The sequence below is a fragment of the Strix uralensis genome, chromosome 3 (assembly GCF_047716275.1).
Source record: "Strix uralensis isolate ZFMK-TIS-50842 chromosome 3, bStrUra1, whole genome shotgun sequence".
Lineage (NCBI taxonomy): Eukaryota > Metazoa > Chordata > Aves > Strigiformes > Strigidae > Strix > Strix uralensis.
The window spans coordinates 130,876,057-130,897,720 of NC_133974.1; the positions used below are offsets into that span (position 1 = coordinate 130,876,057).

Below are 21,664 nucleotides of genomic sequence, written 5' to 3' on the forward strand. Positions count from 1 at the left end.
ATTGCTTTGATCCCTGGTACTGCTCAGAATTGCCCAAAAAACACCCTGTGAGAATGGTCCCTCCATGCCTTCCCACAGCACAGAGGCACTGCACCAAATCTGACACCCAGTTCCTTAGCAGTCTCAACTCAGACTGAATTTCCCACCCAGAGAACCATGTAAAAACCTCAGCCCCTTCCCAGTGTTGCACACCAGCAGCACCCACTACAAAAGCTGAGAATGAAAAGACAGGGTGTGTGCATGCTGGGGAAGAACAAGCACCCTGTGGAGCATTTTCCCACTGCCTCCAAGGAATACAAATATTTTGCCATTCCCACTTCTGCAAGGCCAGAGGGTTTGGTGGTGAGAGTAACACAGCATTGCTGCAGATTATATTTCTACCTATGGTAATTATAATTTGTGGAATGCCACTACTGTGTGAGACAAAATACAACGCCAAAGAGAAGCAAGAAATATTTAGCTTGTTGGCCACCAAGCCTACCACTTACAGGAGGAAGAGATAAAACAATAAGCAGAAAATAGTCATAGCAGCTTCCTATTTTAATAACAGTTCTAATTGTTGGCATTCAATTACTCATACACAGCTACCTTTTCCTATTGTGCTAGAAGCACTGTAGGGGCTTTGAAGATAAGAGTTGCCATCCCGCACTTAGAAGTACTTTGTCTTAAAAATTACTTAAGCAAATACCTTTGTATGAAATATCTAGAAACACACACGGCAATGTGAGCATTATGCATGCTAGGAAATAAGCCAAACTCTGCAGGTTAAAGTAACAGGCACAAGTGTACCCCATTCCTAGCTCTTGAGGCTGCAGCATTTTGCCTTGTGCTTTACAGGAACCCCGAGTCCATTTTCATGACTGACATTAGAAGTGCAACTGCAGGTAAGCACATACACATGTTCATGCACAACCACCGAAAAAGTGCAAGCTGGACAGAACATCTCTAGAGATGTTTCAGGGCTAGAAGAAAGCAGAGGCAGCGGTTTACTTCAAAAAAAAAAACAAACAACCAAGAGAGAATAAAAATTATACATGGAGCTCACTGAAAACAACCACCGGCTCCGAACCAACACAGCTGAAAAAACATCAAATCTTTGTATCTCTCTTTTTCCACTTTTACAAGAGTCAACCTAAAAGCACAAGGATGTAAAAATGTTCTAGTTTGGCAAAATAAAAAAAGTTGCATTCCATAAAAGACCTATTATTAGCTTTGTCACTGTTCTATTTGTCTTCACTGTCTTTTCTAATAAAACCTAGAAGAATGAAGGGCAATATAATTATTTCTAAATCTCTACATAAACAATCTTAATTGTTTAGTACAGAATTAAACACCATACCAATATTGAATTATTTAGGGCTGTATTTATGTTGACCTTACTTTCCACTGATCGAGAATTTTCCATACACACCAAATACGAAATAGCTTACAGGATACAAAGTTGATTTTTATAATGTCAGACAAATTCACTTTTCTTCTAAACTAAATCTGTGTAACAAAACTTATGGCCAGCCTTCAAGAGGCTTTTGTCTTCTGCATTATGAGGGGGTACTTTAAGTGATGCCAAATTGAGCTTTTTAGAATACATACCTTGAAACTACTGAAACACTAGGGAAACAAATCAGTCACTTATTCAAGCTCCCTTTATGCTAACAATTGACTGACTACAGCTCCTTCTGTTAGCTAAGCTCGCACTACATTTTTCTTGCCTATTAGCCAAAGGTCATTTGGAATAATTTTTCAGCTTTTTCTCTTTGATTACTAAATATCCTTCAGCCCCACAGTATCTGAGGAGCCTCCATGAAAAGAGCACATCCTATTCTTTGCTGCTGCTGTAGAAGAAAGGGGAAACTGAGGAAAGAAGAAACAGCTGACAAACTCTCCACCTGGTGTCTGCCTCTGTCAGCAAAGAGAAAGGAAGGGCAAAGGAGGTGGTAAGAGCATCACAATAATCACCAGGGCCCTTATTCACACACAAAAGCTCACATGCACATCTGTGATGCTGTGGACTTGAGAAAAAAAAGAGATCATCAGTCACAAGCACAGAGTGTATCACAGGGCACAGCTGGGGATCAAAGAACACACACTTAGATTTTTAAGGCAATTCCCTCCTCCTGCTAAATCACCTGGTCTTCACTTCTAGTGAAGCAGAAGAGACAAGCTGCCCTCTACCCTCAGAACCTGTCTCAGACTCTCCCTAACCTTTTTGTTCAGCAAGTTACCCATGCCACTGGTCTTATTCTTCCCCAATAATAGTCTTTAACACTACCTCTCTAAAAGAGGTCCTCTTGTCCAACAGGGCATCACTGTTATCCTTCTCAAGTACCTTAATTTCTGCGTATTTTTGCTTTCAAGTATTCAGCACTATGCCTTCTGGTTTCCCAAATTCTCCTTAATTATTGCCTACAAAAGCCTGACAAAGTTGTGCACAGACAAAAGAGAACTAATATATATTATATATATATATATAGTGTTTTCCTCATATAACAGCTTTCTTCATGTGATACACATAGAGTGCCTTTGCAGACCAGTATTTATTCCTCCCATCAATGAGGATGGTTGAGTTTCATTTTCAGCCCTTACCTGTCATAATCAAATATATATGGTTTTACCTATGAGACAAACTGGACTACTTTGCGATCAAAAATCTCTCAATTTTAGGTCTGATGTGTCCTGGTTTGAGTTCTTCTTAAGAGAGATTAATCATTAGCAGAAAAAAAAAAAAAAACAACGAAGAAAAACAAAACCACAAAACCACCACACCACCAAACCAGTGATATTTCCCTCCACTATCTGTACAAAATGGTATATGCCACCGTTTAGACTGTACATTAAAACCATTTGTATGTTTAACATCAGCACAAAAGTAAAAATCAAGAATCAGGAGATACATGGGTTTCCCTTTTACACCATTTAGCTGGCACTGGCAAACAAACCCTGTTTCATTGCTACTTTTTCTGTGTGTGGTACATAGTTTTTTATGTCTTCAGAAACAAAACCAGAATCAAACACATGTGATGCTTTGAACTTTTGAAGGAATTCTGTGTTTTGCTGTCCTTTAATTTAGCTCTGAACAGTGACTACTGTGGTCCAACATGTGTACCCCATCAACTCCAAGTGTTTACCTACATGCTGCTCTACCCTGTTATTCAGCAATTCTGCAACAATGCTTTAATTCACTGAACCCCTGGGAGTTGTTTTTTAACATTTCCCATAATTCTGCAGACAGAATGCAAATTCATACACTTGAAATACACTATGGGAAAGCACTGTACTGAGACAGGGCTGGACAACCGTTTATGTAGCAGCTGTGGATTGCATGTGGTCAGTAAAAACACGAGAAAAGAATCCGTTCGTGATGAAAAACACATTATGCACGACAAGGCTAAAAACTAGTTCCAGTAGCACTAGCCTAATGGTAAGCTAGAATTAGATTTTAATTAGTTTTCATTTCTGCAGTATGTCTAAGATAGGCACAGCTGGTGAAATCCTGGCATCCCAAACTAGAAGGGCAACATTCCCATTCATGTTAAGAAGATCAGGGTTTACATCTGTTGCCACAGTAGCACATAAATATGGTATTTGATTCTACACTCTGAAAATGTCTCAGTAACAGCAGAATAGCGAAAAAAGAAGTGGCCACATCATTTGCTTAGTTTAACAGCGTGTAGAAACTTCGAACTTGCTTCACTTTTGTATCAGAACTCATTAGAGTAAGCCACAGGGAAGGAACTTCTTTTCTCCTGCACATGTGTGGAAAGCAACACAATCTCATTCTCCACAAGCCTCCACCTAACAAAAGGGCCCGATACAGCTTCCTCAGTTTTTCAGAGTTCTGTTAAACAAAAGCTGACTATAAATACTTCTTATCATTCAAACCACATGGAGAAAATAACAGCAAGACTAGCTGCAACCATACTAAATTCAGAAAAAGATCCTGAGACACATTTCTTCATATCTTCTAATAAATGGAAATATTAATTTGGTATGTAAAATTCTCACAAACCCTTGTCCCATTACACTTCTGCCAATGATCAATTTCTACCATATTTTTTCTTATTTATTGATCAGCAAGCTAATATGAGAAAACTTTGACAATTTTGAAATTGCTCAGTACAATTACATAGAGAACACCAGCTCTTGCCTGCCTAAAAAATTAACTAATTCTTCAGCAAATAAGAATCACCACTGTGATTGACACATCATTGCACCAGAATACTCTTCTGATACTGTTTTTCTAGCTTTCTTTTAATTTTAGCTCAACTGGGATGCAAAGAGGAAAGCTGATAGCAAGAATACTTCAAACAGGACAGTTCCTGCAAGAAGAAATACTGGGAAAGCTGGTACCATGATGTACTTTTGCAGAGAACCTAACTTCACCGTGATAACTGCTCTGCTGACAGAGGGAGGGGCACATTTCTCTGAAAAGTTCTTAAGTGGGGGAAAAATAGCATAAGAAAGTGATATGAGCAATCCAAAATGAGTCACTGAACAGAAGTGACCTATTCCTGCATTGCAGATAAATGCTGTCTCCACTGGACCTGCCAGTTGACAATTTACAGGGGACTACAAGATGAGAGTAAAAGCACATCAGTACAAGAGATGAAAGTGCTTATAGGGACATGTATATATGAGATATTTAAGCACCAGAATAAAGTATTACTTGTAAAACAACCGAAACACCAATGCAATCAAAAGCTGTGTAGACTACACAATCTGCCACAGGAGCTGCAAGACTTTGTGGAAAGATCCCATCATATCAACAGTTTTGCCAATCAAATTAAATAAATTGAAGTGAAACATGAGAGAAGGGTCAAAAAAAAAAAAAAAAAAAACCAAAACCCCACCAACCAAACCCCACAAAAACAACAACAGAACCACCACAACAAAAATTTATATGGCTTATCTCTTAAAGCCCATTAATACAACTAGAAAAACTGATCCCACTGATTTTAGCACGCTACATAGTAAACTCATTAATAACAAATCTTTACATTTTACATCAGGGGAGATTCAACTGATACCAAAATGTTATAGCTCCTCTGAAGAGTCCTGGCTGGAAATTTGTCCAGAGATTAGAACAATTAAAGACTATTCAGGCTCTGCCCCCTAAATCTGATTCTACTCCAATAAAACTAGGTTTTTTTTCTTTCAACTGTGAAAATGATTTGGCCTTAAATTACAACAGTCTGATAGCTAAATTTACAGAACTAGCAATACCCTGCAAATACAGAACCTCAGAGAGAAAAAGAGCTCATGAAAAAATAAACCTTATGGGATTATCAATTAAGATATTTTAGCTTCCAAACTTAAAATAAATGGAAAATATGCCATATGAACCTCTGTAGATATTCAATCATTTTATTTTTATTATATTGAGACCCATAATTGCACCTGGAAGGAAGGAAAAACTGGATCACTTTGTCCCCATTGGTCTAAAAGCACAAGTACCATCAAGAGACATACCTGACTCACTGGCAGAGTGAGCAGCAATGAGACCTGCATTAGCAAGCTTCACATGAAAAAAATAATTAGGACAGTCAGAAAAATTTCAGAAGATTTAATTGTTCACATAGATATGAAATAAAATCCACACCATTTTGAAAGTTTAATAAAATGATACTCAAGTAAGGAGTGCTGCATCTAGCCAATCGTAAATACTGCCATGTGTTTCATTACATCTGCTAAATAAACCTAGTTTTGGACCCTAACTTTATCTTCTGTTGTGCACCTGACATTCAAAACTTAGGATCTGGTTTGCAAAATCTGTTTTGGACTGTACAACCCAGTTTGTAGGCTACAGAAAACAGAATCCTTTATTGAATCACGTGGGTATGCACTTTACCAGATAAGTTTGTCAAATTTGCCTTTATCCCTTCCACACAGGATTATGTGTATTTGCATAGAAGTAATTTTCTAGGTAAAACAGGACTGGCTTGACTGGAGTTAATTATGTCCCCTCAGAGAACTGAGGCGTTTATGGCGAAGAACAGTAATTTGCCTATGGAGAGAACTTAAGTATAAAAAACAAGCACAGACTAAGGGTCTCTGCACTCAGTATTAAGCATGTATCACAACTGACAAGGAAAAAACAAAGAAATGCCAAACCAGAAAAACATTTGCAGGAGGACATAATCAAGACTCAAGTTTAAGCCTACCAACAGCTTGCTCCCATCCTCATCTTTATTTACAAGCGTGGTCAGTTGCACCAGAATGAAGCTAATACAGAAACGTTTGCAGGAGAAAGGCCTTGCTAGTACTGGTTTTTGAAAAATTGTTATAAAGGGATGTTCTTTTAACAGACATTCTATGAAGGTAGTCCTGCTATAACCCTAATGGCTACATAAAGCAAAACAATACCTTCAGTAAAGCAGAAGCCAGCAGCTTTCCTAATATAGCTCATAAAATCCGTGTATGCAAATTTCTAACCACCCTCTATTTCAGTTTCCATACATGTTAATATTCCTCATTTACACCTCATCTAAAAAGACTAGTAAACCCTCTACATCTCTGTTGAAGCTTACAGAAAACACTTCACTGAAAAAAGGAAAATATTTTAAACTAAAACATGTATAAGTAAAAATGTTTTTACACTTAAAAATTGAAATGAGTAAATCCGAGCTATTTCTTTCATTGCTTTTTCTATCTTTTCAAAGTCTGTTACAAAACACACGTACCTGATACAGCCAGACCTCGGTGCAGCAAACATTTTGTTTACCAGAGACATTTATAATTCAATTTGGAGACATTTGCAAATGTTAGCTTTCAGGCTGCCCTCTTAATGGGTTCTTTAACAAGTCAGTAGATGCACAGTAACTGTGGGGATATTAGGATAATCAGTCTCAGGAGTAAATTATTCCATCTAGCCTTTTACTGATGTTTTAACCTCAAAACTGCAAAAAGAGCACGCCATTTCAAGCAAGACAGACCTTCTGGTTCAAAGGAAATCTGTCTGATGGACATGTTACATCAGTGAGAAAATCCAGTATCACATAATTTCTAAGTAATTATATCCTGAAGATTTGTTGCGATGTTTGGGAAACGTGGTTTAGTTACTCAGATCTTTGGAGTACTGTGCAGATGTGCAATATCCCTCTCAAAGGAAACAAGGGAAATTTTATTTGACAGGTAAAAAGCACAATTAAAATTTAGTTTGCTTTATAAACCTAGTTTTGAGGGGGGTTTTTAATAACTTTTTTTAAACAGGTTACTTTAAATTATTTCAGCACATTCCAGTTAGCAAGAGGATTTAAGTTTATTAGACTATACTATAAATTCCAAAGAAAGCATATAGACATTTCCAAATGTCAAAACATGGTGTCTTTCACAATCCTTAAAAAAAAGATACCGACTTCACAGTGAAGTAAGTGGAACAAAATGCTTTTAAAAAGAATTCTTAAACCCAAATCACAACACAAAAAACACCCACCAAAACAAAACAAAAACCCACCCAACATTCAAGATGTGCCTAAGGAAATTCAGGTACAAACTTCAAAAGCTGAAGAGAAGTAAGATTTCTTTTTTCACCTTTCTGTAAAGTGTCAAAATGTAATATTAATTCTTCCAGTTCTAAGAAAATCTAAAGAGGACTACCAAGCTATTAAACCTTTCAGTGGATCATTTGTGATATGAGTTATTAGCATAATTGGGGGCACACTTTATTCTGACCTTTGCAAAACTTTCATTTCCCAAATGTGGTAGATAGAAAGTGCTTTTATAATACCAATAATGATTATTTCCTATGGGAAACTGCCAATTATAAGTTGGTGAAAAACGCTATACCGGATGTACATTGAGAAAATGAACACACCTACCAACAGTCAGACTAATTAAAGCCATTCTTCAAATATTAATAAAGCTTTTCACTTCCATGAAATATAACCTGTACGTTTTAGTTCAACTGCATCCTTGTCAGGTCATTTATTCAACAATAATAAATGTTTGATTAGTGTTTAAATACAGCATTTATGCTGAACATTCACCTTTCCCTGGCAGTAAACCAACACATGTGGGAAGCTGTTTTGACATTTAACCACTTGACTGAAATTCGTATTGTTTGTATCAAGTGACATCAAGCGCCAGCAAACATACTCAGATACAGACACAAACCCCTTCTGTTCTGGACACAATTCTTTAAAAAAAAAAAAAAAGGCACAAAGATCCAAAGATCACATATAAGGGTAGGCAATAAACTGTCAAACAGGGTGTGTTTAAGTTTTATAATATTAACTCCAGTACATTCTGCTGAGGTCACAACAGATAGCAGATTCAACAGCATCATTTCCTGCTCTTGTGTTACCCGCTGTCCTGTATAACCTGCTGCCAAGGTTCAGTAGCTAATGTAGACCACCAAGACAAGAAGGGACAGAGAGGGTACAGCCAGCCAAAGCTCCTGGACACACTAACTTGACAGAAGACAACTGCCTCTCCCAGCTACCCAGGTGTACCCAGCTCTACACGTGTGCATCAGGCGTGCCAGAGTGTTTTAGCAACACCAGCCTCAGGCATCTTGTTTGCAAAGCATCTTTGACAGCAGTGAAGCCATACCACACAGAACCAGGGAAACCTTCCAGGCGAATTCAATCTCTTCACAGGTAGCCCTGGCTTTTTAAAGCCCTCCCTGGATCCCACTGGGTGAACAGATAAGAGTTGGCAGGCTGCAGAATCACACTAGAGGGTAAAAGAAACTCCATTAAGGACTACTTGGGACACAACCGTGTGCTCCCACATCACAGAACAGGCTGCAGCTCTTACTGATTAGCCATTCCGTACAGCGTTGCTTTAGCTGTATTACCTCATAGTTAAAAGGCATTTGCTGTAATATCTTTGCTTTGGTCATAATAATTTTTGAAGCAAGTTCTTAGGGTCTGATTCCCATTTATGCTCTTGCCAATTTGCAAACCTTCACAAGATTCTATGGTTCTAAGATGAAACGGACATTAAAGTGGATGTAAAAATATTTTACTACACTTACACAGCACCTGTAGATTAACACAGAAAAGTAGAGTATTAATAATGACAACCTGATTCCAAATTTTATGTGACAATAGAAGACACCCCATGCTGATATATCAGTGACGAAGAGTGGAAAGCTTTTGATTTCCTTAAAAATATTCATCTGGGAACTGCCTCAACTACTTAACATTTTAAAAAGGTAAACTGTCCAGTTTACCTTTTGTGTCTATTGTGTCTATATACAATATACAAAGAAGTAAATATATTCAAGAGTCCAGGCAACAAATCGCTCAATTAAGACAGTAGAAAAAGGCCAGTTAAACCAAAAGTAGTAACTTAAAGAACACTTACAGAAGCTTATCTTTTAGACTTTTTAAAATATCTTGCTAGTTGCTTTCCTACATCCTTAAGAACAAATGCATTTGCACAGAGGCAGGCCACAAAGGCCTGTATAGAAAAAAGCCAACTAGTTTTGAGGCAGACAGACCCAGACGACTTGTAGACAGGCTTGTATGCCCAAATGTTTCTCTGTGTGTGTCCCCCCCCGCCCCCCCCCCCCCCCCCCCAATATTACTGGGTCTGATAAAAGACACTATGTCTAATTAAAGATTTCACCTTGCTTAGTTCCAACACAGCCACAGCCAATTACCATATCAATGTTTGATATGAATCCTTCAGAGTTAAGGGAGGCAGAACTGTTTTAAAGGAAAGATGGGTACCAGCTTCAAATTCAGCAAATTCAAGTTCCAGTTCATCTGAACAAAAAACTTCCCACATTCTTTAATACCCAAGTTATAATATTTGATTTGCCGTTCAGAGAGGGAGTTAAATTGCTTAGTGGACTACATGTAAGGCTCAACATGTGCAAAAGCACACCCTACTAGGTGAAATACAAAAACAGATTTAGTTAGTTTTCAAAGAGAAAGGTTCAGAAAGAACCTGAACAGAGTAACCAAGTACTAACGTGAGACAGGCATACCTGACCATTTTGCTGGAAAGGACCTACTGAATTCATAGAGCTAGCTGCTCAGCCTAGGTAAATTCAAACCAAATACTAGCCACAAATATTTTAATAGCTAGGTTAACTGGCTTTTCTCCTCCCACAAGGTCTTCTAAAGAAGGAAAGACGGGGTTGCTTTCTCAAGGCTAAAATATAGCTCAGCAAGAAGAAAGTGACTGAATGAATTTTTGTCAGACTGAGCAACCTGCTTGCTCGCAAACAGGAGCTGGATATACACATCTGACCATCTAGACCTAGCTTAATGAGTTAAGTGAAGCACCGCTTCCTTCGTATGAGATGAGTCTGATCATCAGACCATTTATAAAAACACTCACTGCAAAACAAGTATAAATGGTCAAAGTCTTCCAAATGTACAAATGCCCGAGAAAAGCACTTGGCAGATCTTGAAAAAGCAGTCTATATATCAGCACAAGAATTACTTGTAATATCCAGCAGCTCCAGAGATGTGCTCCCAACTGCTAACCCCGACTGCAAAAGATCTCATAATGATCTTATTTACAATCCAAATTTTCAGTCTGGCATAGATCAAACAGCAAAAAGTGCAGTTATGAAATCTAAGTAGGTTTACTTGCTACTTTTCAGTGTAATGTTTAACAAGTCTTATTAATTTTGAAAAGAAGAAACAACAGTTAAAAATATAAACAACTGAAAAGAAGAATGTGTCGTTAAGCAATAAACAACATTCCATATTTCTCTGTCTTTTCCCTCTGTTTTATAGAAAATACCTAGACAGCAGTCTCATCACTCCACATACTGTATCTTTCAAAACTTGGCAAAGCAACTCTTACACATTGTGTTTCAGATCCAATAACTCAATACGCGCTTCAAAGATCTGGCAGCAGTTCTTTTGGGAGTTATTTCCTACTTTTCTGGCTTATGCAACCTGTCGAGTTTGGAAAACTTACACTTAGTAGATTAAAAGGATGTACACAGAGAAAGAGGAAATCATAATAACCACAATAATTATAAATGAAGCTTTGAATGCAAATTTGATTTGCCACAGATTTGCCACTGCCTGCAAGAAAACGTTCTGATGTGGAAGAGCATATGCCATCTCAGATTCCAGTTTTCACAGGTATGGTGATCGAAAAGGACTTGTTTAGGTAAACAGCTGCCAGTAGGGCAGACTCCATAGGCATCTCACACACGCACACACCCTGTTCTCTAATGCCATACTCATTTTAAGAGCAACAAAATTACAACAGATAAAGATATGAACACTAGAACAAAAGCAGGTTCTGGGAAAGCCACAGGACGATGCACAGTTTTGTCTTTGATTAGAATCTGTTTTCTTAAACACTCAACCAAGCATTGTTCCTCTAAACAAGACCACAACTGTAATTAGAGAAAACATCCCTGTGAAACTTTCCATAGTTTTGGGGTTTAGAGAAGTTGAAAATACTGGAAGGAAACTAAAAAAAAATCCTTTCCAAATACAATGCATTTTCTGGCAATAATTTAGTAATTATCTTCTTGGCTCACCAGAAAACAATAAGAGCTAAAGATGAATGCACTATTTACGTGGCGTAAGAAGACATGTTGGTTTCAAAGACCATATCTACTAGGCAAATAATCTTGGTGTATCAGTCGTAGGGCTTGGTGGATAGTTTGAATGAGTGAGGAGAGTCAGAAATGAATAAAAAATTTTGCCCAAACACAGCTGTGCACATCACTTCTTGCTTTCTTCCCCACCACATGTATTTTCCATATCTGATAGTTTTACTGTTACATTTCCTACTTCTTCTATCTTGCTTCATTGGGTTTGCAGCTCCTCCCATACCTCCCAGATTGTTCTGCTTATTCTTTCACTCTCCATTTCTCTCTTTTTCATATGCTTGGCATCAGTTGAAGTCAGTGCAAAACTCCCACTGACCTGTCTGTAACGGAATCCCTTGGAACATGGGAATGTCACTCACCGTCTCTGCCTCGCCCACCACTGCCCTTCAGCTTTCACACTGTCATGCCATCTGAGTTTAGGTTGAGAAACTAGAAAGGGAATAGTTCTCTCCACTCCTTTCTACTCTACCCTCTCCATTTCCAGACGTGTACTCCTGCTGGTTAGTTAGAGCAGATTCTTGTGCTCTGGTTTCCTCCTGGAGCTGATTTAATTCACTACTAAGGAAGAAATCAACCCAGGAAAAAAAAGAAGGGGGGAGAGGGGAAACCACAAAGCACCCGATATGTCTTAGTGAGCTGAGCCTGCACAGAACAAAATGGTTTGCAAAAACTTCACTTTCTTCAGGTTTTATTGAGGCCTAACAATATGAGCTGTCATTTTGTGCCTCATTTTCTGACCACTTCTTCCCACATTGTCGACCTTTGCATACAAGACCAGGTCTTCGCACATTTTAAAAGAACAAGGTTCTAACTTTGGGCACTGATGAAATACAATTTTTGAATAAAATAACACCTTAGCTTAGTTCCTTATATAACATTCTCATACCTTTTTGAAAAAAAGCAAATAGTCTTTCCTTCCTGGGGAGTGGCAAATAAATCTTAAGGGGAAAGTTTTACAAGGCAGTCAAAGAAATACCCAGAAAAAAGAAAACAACCTTCCTCAGTGCAAGACAACTCATGTCACAACCAACCAAAATATACAGTAGCCAAGATTTGTTTCCTCCCTTTTTCTGCATTAGAATGTCTGAAAATTCAGGCATCGTTTAAGACAGACCTACCATGGAACAATTTGAGGCAGTAGTCTGGTAGACATCAAGAGTCCTCTCCAGAAGTCCACCAGTCACTTTCTTTCCCCACTATCCTCTGCTCTGCCAGCACAAATGAAAACTGATTCACCTGAAAAATCATAGAATCATAGAGTAGGTTGGGTCGGAAGGGACCTTTAAAGGTCATCTAGTCCAAATCCCCTGCAGTGAGCAGGGACATCTTCACCTAGATCAGGTTGCTCGGAGCCCCGTCCAACCTGGCCTTGAATGCTTCCAGGGATGGGGCATCTACCACCTCTCTGGGCAACCGGTGCCAGTGTTTCACCACCCTCATGGTAAAAAATGTCTTCCTTGTATCTCGTTTAAGTCTATCCTCTTTTAGTTTAAAAGAATTACCCCTTGTCCTGTCACAACCAGCTCTACTAAAAAGCCTGTCCCCACCTTTCTTGCAAGTTCCCCTTAAGTACCGAAAGGCCACAATATGGTCTCCCCGAGCCTTCTGTTCTCTGGGTTAAAAATAACTTTTTAGAATTTTACTTAGCAGGTCTACTTTTCAGCCAGATCAGTTACCTGATTCACTAGTTACTTACACAGGCTTTTGGTGTGAACAAGCATCCAGGGACAAGAAAATAAAGGCTGGGAGTGAGACTGGGGACTACTTTCCTTATCTGAAGTGTCAGTTCAAATGTATGTGAAACTACAGGGAACCTGACAACTGAGACAGTAACTACTGCCATAAATTATCTGTATGCTTTTGTTATCACTTTTTAGCTCCCAGAGCTCTGCCTCCTCTCTGAGCCACCAACCTTTCCCAGTCTGAGACCTTCGCCAGCATATACTTTCTGCTCCTTCCATGCTCACATTTCTCACCAAAAAGGTCTACACATCGCTGGATTTCGCTGTCATTAAACAGAACAGTCTTTCAAAGGAAAGTACAAAGACTACATGATCACAGACAGCAGGGAATGTTTGGAAAACAATGCTTCATCTGGATGCAGTAAGCTTCATTTATTTTTCTTTTGCCTCTCTATTTTTGTTTTATACTGTTGACTCCAAGTTTTAATGACAGAAGATATTTTAAGCATTCCTGACCTAGAAATGTGCTAAGAATAAGAGAACTTTTATAAAGAAAACATTGTCCATCTGAAGGGAAAGTCAGTGTATACTCCACTTAAGTAAGCTATGCATGTTGCTTATGAACAGCAGATAACTTTTCAGACCTGAAAACTCAATTTCCAGAAGCCAGAGATAACATGTATAAAGAATCAGATAGGCTGTAGGATTCAATGGACCTGATTAAGAAAACACTAGTAGGATTCATGGCCAAAACAGATGCTACAGAGCAAAACTCAGGTGGAGAATACCCACACAAAGTATCTTAATTGCTGTGCTTATCAGGGACAGTAAGAAGAAATCCAGTGAGGACACAGACTAAAGCTGGGATTAAAAACCTCTTTATTTTGAGAATAGCTATCTGAGCAAATTGCACTCATCTCTAACAAGAAGGCAACTTTTCTTTATTCTCCCCTATAAAGTGTCACTTCTATTTTGGGAGCAGTTACCATGTGCCATATAATTACCAGGAAGCAAATACTTTAGGACTAAAACCCATCCTCAGTTATGTCAGTGCTTATATGAATATGCTCAGCAGGTGTGATGATGGAGTTAGCACAGATCCACACTGGCGTAAGGGAAACAAGTGCAAAATACTTCTGATTGTAGCAGATAGATTACATAGAAGTTTGTCAAGGTTTGGTCTTTTCGAGTAAAGCAAGCAAGCAGCGTAACATTAGAAATTACAGTAGATAATTCTTACAAGTATGTTGGTGTGAGCAGCACCACATTAACAGTGTTTGTGTTTGCACTTGCAGTACTTTCACAGCTACAAGATGCCATCCGTGGCTATATGGCTATTTTGGAGGCCCCAGAAATGTGAAGTTAGTCATGCAAATCTACCAAGTACTCCCTCAGCTGTTAAAGCAAAACCAGTAATTGCTTCAACTAAAGATCATAGTAGACATATTCTGTTAAGCTTCAACTTAACAGTTGATGTGATGTTGGGGGATATGGTGTAGGGGAGAACTTTGCAGAGTAGGGCTGATGGTTGGACTCGATGATCCCAAGGGTCTTTTCCAACCTGAATGACTCCGTGATTCAATACACTGAAGAACCTAGGTTTTAGAAGAGCCAGTAGCCAGTCGTGTATTTTGTAATCGCAAAGGGAAGGGAAGACTATATGGTTAAGTGATCTGTTAATGATGATCTTGAATACAAGACAAAGTTACATCATTTCACCCCCACCCTCTATCCACCTTGAGGTTCAGCTGCTCTTCCCTTTGCCCCCACCCTGCCAGGGTCCATCAGAGCACACAGACCCCTTGATGAACAGGTTTCAGTCTGGAATATACAGCAGGGTGGACAAACACTATTTACATGCCCTAGAAGGACGACACCGTTTTCATTACCTCTGTCATAAGACCTCCGACCCTGAATCTGCCAGTACTCTGATATTATCCTTAATGTAACTCTAAGAGTAAGATAAACTACTTTTGTTTTAATGAAGACTACAGACTGCACAGCAGAGCAAGGACAGATAGCCTGGAAGGCATACAGGGAAACTGTCGTGGCAGCCAGGGATCAGTTAGGAAGGCCAAAGCCCTGATAGAATTGAATCTGGCCAGGGCCATTAAGGGCAACAAGAAAAGCTTCTATAGGTACGTCAGTGGTAAAAGGAAGAACAGAGACTATGTGGGCCCTCTCCGGGAGGAAAGGGAAGACTTGGTCACCTGTGATATGGAGAAAGCAGTCCAGAGGTACTCAACAACTTTTTTGCCTCAGTCTTCACCGGCAAGGGCTCCAGCCACACCGTCCAAGACACAGAAGGCAAAGGCAGGGAATGGGAGAAGGAAGAACTGCCCGCTGTGGAAGATCAGGTTTGCGACCATCTAAGGAACCTGAAGGTGTGCAAGTCTATAGAACCTGATGAGATGCACCCACGGGTCCTGAGGGAACTGGTGTATGAAGTGGCTCAGCTACTATCCATCGCATTTGAGAAGTTGTGGCAGTCCACTGAAGTTCCTGCTGACTGAAAAAGGGGAAACATAACCCCCATTTTATAAAGGGGGAAAAAAGAAGGCCCAGGGAACTACAGGCCAGTTAGTCTCACCTCTGTGGTCAGCCAGATCATGGAGCGGATCCTCCTGGAAACTACGCTAGGGCATATGGAAAAATCAGGTGACTGGTGAGAGCCAACATGGCTTCACTAAGGGGAAATCCTGCCTGAAATTTGGTGGCTTTTTATGATGGGGTTACAGCGCTGGTGGATAAAGGAAGAGCAACTGACATCATCTACCTGGACTTGTGCAAAGCTTTTCACGCTGTCCCACAGGACATCCTTGTCTCTAGACTGGAGAGACACGGATTTGATGGATGAAACGCTTGGTGGATAAGGAATTGGCTGGAACTGGCACTCAAAGAGTTGTGGTCAACAGCTCGATGTCCAAGTGGAGAGCAGCAACAAGTGGCATTCCTCACGGGTCAGTACTGGGACCTGTGCTGTTTAACTTCTTTGCTGGTGACAGGGACAGTGGGATCGAGTGCACCCTCAGCAAGTTTGCCGACAACACCAAGCTGTGTGGTGCAGTCGACACGCTGGAGGGAAGGGATGTGCCATCCAGAGGGACCTGGACAGGCCGGAGAGATGGGACTGTGCAAACAAGGCAGCGTTCAAGGCCAGGTTGGATGGGGCTTTGAGCAACCTGGGCTAGTGGAAGGTGTCCCTGGCCACAGGTGGGGGGGGGGGGGGGCGGGTTGGAACCAGATGATCTTTAGGTTCTTTCCAACCCAAACCATTCTATGATAATAGAAACAGGTAAAAGAGAAACAAAAGAAAGTCACACACACAGATAAATATACCTAACACTAGCTCCTAATATTGCTGCCCTCCTTTTGTGATTCTAGCCAGTAGTCTATTCGGTGCTCATGAACTCCAGGCTGAGGATCCAGTTATTGAATAACACCTTTAAACCACATTAATGGACAATGTTTTAGTAGCAGGAATCCCTACTTTCTTTTAACAGTTCAACTTATCTTTGGTGATGGCTCTAATTTGCATCTCCCTTCACCTTCATTCAGTGAGGAAGGTATTTCAAATTTTTCAAAGCAAGGTGGAGTCAGCACTTCGAGAAAAACGTTCGTGTTCCTTCACCACAGTCCAATTCAACTGTTGTCTGCCTACAGGATAGAGTCAACCAGCGACTGCTCCAGTGTGCTGCTAAATCCTAAACAAAATTATTAGCAGACTCTCTTTTCCACGAGGCTGGGCTGTAGCCAAATCAGAGACTGAGGCCTTTCCTCATCTCTCCATGTAAATATACTTTTTTTTAATTACAAAGTACACAATCACATAATTAGGATTAACACAGGCTCTTATTAAGCACAAGATACAGTGATATCTAATAATCCCCTTCGGGTTAATAATGAGGCTAGGGTGAATGCTGCTCTTAGCTCCCCATCAGAGATACAGTCACACACGAGAACCCACACAAGAGCACAGGTAATTTCATCAAAAATACACATGCCAAATAATCTGTCCGTTCATCTACAAAAACTTCTGCAATTCTAACCTGTAAAAATACCACAGGGATCTTATTTCACTTCCATAAAAGTCAACTAAAAAGTGGTGATGAATAAAATCAATGAGGTAACTGTGATGATCTGTACATTGTTTTAATTATTATTCCAGTTAGGAATGCCCAGTGAACAATACAAACTTTGACAGGGATTCAGCACTTCTTCCTTCCAACAGTGTTGGAAACCATAGTTTATTAAAAAGGTTTTCTTTGGCTAGTTCTCATTTCAGCTCAATCTCTTTAAGATTAGGAAAGGGGTCAAAAAGTTCCTGTAGCTCCTGATGGCATCAAAGGGAGTGTGATTATAGGTAATAATGTGTTACGACAAAGGCAACATCTCCCATTTGAACACCCCTGTCCTCCCACCACTACGTAAACAGAATAAACCTATAAGGACACACTGGCTGACCTTATCTCCTGAGGAAATACTGTCTAGAATCACACTGTAATGCAACAGACAATAATGCATGATGGTCTCACTTATCTTTAATAATATGATGTTTTAGCATGCTTGCTACCCAAAAAACCCTCTCCCAGGCATTCTCACTGTAACTAGTATTAACTACGCTACGCTGCTCACAGACCCTAAAACTGAGTGTACAAATTGTGACTGCCTGGGGCTATTTTTGTTTTGTTATTGAGCCAAATTCTCTTCATATTTACTTGATGTAAACTCAGAAGTTCTGGAATTTGCTTTTCCTTTGTTCCAAAAGTTTTTGAAGTCTTTGACTTTGAAGATGGCATGTAAAACCTACAGCACATCCTTATGCATGCTATGTTTAAATGGTTAAAAATGGGTCCAAGTGGATAATGAAAAGCAACATCCCTAACTTCCTTCACCTAACTCCATACGTAGTAGCTTCTCCCTCTATTATGTAGTTTTATTTTAAAAGCATGCAAGATGTTCAAATGCAATAGCTATTCAAGGTAAACTGATTCATCCCCTACTTTTTTAACAAATGAGCCAATTATCCCAGCAGTTCTGTCACTGGTGTGATTTCATTCTAAATCTCTAGTACAAGTTCTACTGCTTACACCTGGATAAGAAGTTAGCACCATCTGTATTCAGACTTTTGCTCTAAAAATATTTACAGTAGTTTCTACTTTCCAAGAAAGCTATTTCTGGCCAATGTAGGTTTAATTTTTGTCTAATGATTTTAGCAAACTGTACTTGTGCCCACAGAAGTATTATTTTTATCAGTTACAAATAAACAAACCAATTGTGATAGAACACCAGGTCACAGTGCAGCAAATTCCCAAATCCTTGTGGTGTACAGCATTGGGATAAACCAACAACCAAAAAGTGAAAAACAAGGAAAACAGAAGTGCGTTTTACTGACTAATGCCAAGGTTATACGTACATAAAGCACTGCCTACAATCATTATACTGTTAATTCTAACTCTAAAATTCTAGACAAGCAACGCAACCATACCCTGTGGTGTCGATGACCTTTTCTGCATTGAAATTTTCCTGCAAAAGATCCCTCTAGAGGAGATCTATCTGCAATTGTAATCCTCATCCAAGATATCATCTCATATTATATCAGGGAATTCTGATGTGAATTTAAATACATTTTTATATGAACAACAACAAAAAGTAAATACACTGTCTCATCATAGTCACTTACAAAAATTTCAATAGAAAGAATAGTGCATGAAGTTCTAGACTCAAATTGCATGTGCAGTGCTCTGCTCCTCTGCAGTAAGGGCAGACATCAAAGAACCCACTTTAGCTAAACTGAATGGCTTGACCAACAGGGCAAAATTGAGGTCTCGCTCAGTATTAGTGAGAAAAAAGCATTTGCCTCAACAACTCTTTTGAGCCTTCTCAAGGCCTGGATGCTAAAGCAAGTGGAATTTTGTGCCAGTTTGGTGCTTCTGGAAGACAAGGATACTCAGACTAGGAGTATGTATGGAGTGAACGTAAATTAGTGTGCAAGTGACCCAATCCTGAGAATTAAAAAAAAAAAAAAAAAACACCACACACCACCAAAAACCCTAAAAGAAATTGTTTTCCACAAATCTGAGGTGAGAAGAATCTGCTGGAATCACACAGAGACTAGAGCACTCAAATTGCCTTTGCAGCTGTGTTAAGAATGGTTCCACATTATCACCCTTACCTCCCAGAATGTTAGGCTACTACAAAAAGTTGAGGCCACTGAGGACCCAGAATACCCCCATCTGTGTCACTGATCATTCTCACACACACACTTCTTTCTTAGTGCCAGAGTATCTGGTTTTCAGGAGACCACAGCACACTGAATTTGCAGTTACAACCTACATTTCTAATAACTTCTCTCATGAACTCCAACCATTGCTTTTTCAGAATACATTTCTCATTCTACTAATATGGACATTGCAGCATTGAAACATTAAAGCATTTTAAACTTAAGTAAATAATTAGTAAAAAAATGAAAATGTTAAAAGAACAGAAAACCACATACCTTTTGAAAATCAGAAATTTTTACTCTGTAGACATTTCCATTGTAGAGAATGTCCTCCTTTCCCCCCAAAAAAAAAGAAAGAAAAGAAAAGGCTTAATTGTGCATACTAATATTTAATTACCTAATAAAAACACAGTGAACTATTTCAAGACCTTATTTTTCTCCCAGAAATAATTTCTCGTTATGGATCAGAGTATGTACACTAGAGCAAGCATAAATATTGCACACTCAATGAGTTTTTGTTTGAAGTTCATTTTATTTTGAAATTCTCTTCTGTCTGTTATATACGCAAAAGCATCATAGCTCCAGGTGAAACTAACATGTGGTACCCACTCTTCCAAGCATTTAAAACCAGCGAGTAATCCTACACAATGGAGACCAAGAATGGAGCAGTGTCAGGAGCAGAGCAAAAAAAACCCATTATATTCTGAGGTATATAAAGCTGGGATGAGAGATGCCTGATTAAGTAAAAAGTAAATTATAACACTGTTAGTACTAAAACATACTTCTCCCATTGCTTTTGCCAACACTTTAGAAGGATGAAAGCATCAGCTAATTCACTGATGTCCACTTCTTCTGTCTTTCCCCCTATTTGTGTGGGGAAGGGGTTGGCAGCACAAGTGGGGAAAGGGATTCACAGCGTTGCCTCAGCTCCAGACATCAGGGCAGAGACAGGGTCACAGCAGGGTCCCACTGACATAGCAGTATTTTCATCTTCCACAATATACTCTGTGCATCATAAAGCTGAGTGCTTCAAGGAAAAGCTGACCTCTTCCCAAGCTTCCTCTGAGGAAGCACTTGTACAGATCCTGTGGCTGTCACACCTGTATCAATAATACCAACTGCTTTGCTATTGTTAGTTTTTCCCCTTTTTTTAAAAATGCACAAAACCAATTGATTTCTGTATTTAAGTCATTTATATAAGAGCTTAAAATGGATATGAGCACAACAGCCACTCAACAAGCAAAGCAGCAGATATACAGAAACTGGAATGAAAAGGTCAAAAGTGTGTTCAAATATTAAGTCAAATCCAAATTTAGATTAGAAATTGATGTATAAGATGTTTTAAAAGAAAAACATAACATGTGTGTTCGCCACTGAAAATAATATGAAATTAACTGCAGCTCTTTCAAATGAATCTCTATCAAGAGCTCCTGCACACTAGGACAGAAGCTGTATTTTCTGCTCTTTCATTAAGCTTCATCTTTTTTCCTTTAAAGTAAAATAAATGGCAGCCTAAAATTCAGAGCATCCGCTAGGCGCATACTCAGGATTAAATCTGAACTAACACCTTTTCAGTTTTATGAGGTACAGAAGAAAAGAAATAAAAAGGAAAAAGTCTCAGCAAGGTAAGAAACAGAATGGTTCTAGAAAACAAGTGTCTCAGCCAAGAGAGGTCAGAGCATGTCGTAGGTCTAGCGCTTGCCTTGAAAACTCACGGTGCATTAAACGCCCCAAGTAGTATACTAGAGGGACTGAGAACTATGGCAATCACAACTACAGCAATGAGAGCAGTTAAAGAAAATAGTTTGCTGTTCTGTTGAATTCTCCCAAAGTTGCCAAAAACTTCCATTAAAACATAAGTTTTTCCAAAACATAAATAGCAACTCTGAGAGGGATGATGGCTAGGTACTTTGTTCTCATTAAATATTGACAGTGTGCTCGTCTAGTAAAAGACTACACAGTGCTTTTGATTTTTTTTTTTAATGTCTCAAACTCATTTTGCTAGTGCACTTTCAGGCTGGCCTCAGCAGCTCATAATTACATGACAAGACATCACTGGGTCTCGGCCACCTCACAACTGCACACAAAAGTGTCCTTACACTTATTTCTGGGGTCAACTGAAGCCAACTGAATGCTAAAATAAACTCATTATTCAAAACATGTTTCTGTTGGAAAAACAAAGACATTACAAAAATATTTTCAAGCATACAAGCCACTCTATTAGCC

General features: G+C 39.2%; 1 protein-coding gene across 17 annotated transcripts in view; it reads right to left on the reverse strand.

Moving 5' to 3' along the window:
• The window catches only part of PLCB4 (phospholipase C beta 4), a 216,932-nt gene that overhangs the window by 173,647 nt on the left and 21,621 nt on the right, over positions 1-21,664 (reverse strand). For 14 of the 17 annotated variants that reach the window (XR_012628365.1, XR_012628366.1, XM_074864405.1 and 11 more), the window contains one exon: positions 19,715-19,771. The exons of 2 other annotated variants lie outside the window; for them this stretch is intronic. The gene's annotated coding sequence lies outside the window, so the exon portion shown is untranslated. Of the gene's footprint in view, positions 1-12,651; positions 12,671-19,714; positions 19,772-21,664 lie in introns of those variants that run through there. One more of the 17 variants, XM_074864414.1, reaches the window with a different exon arrangement.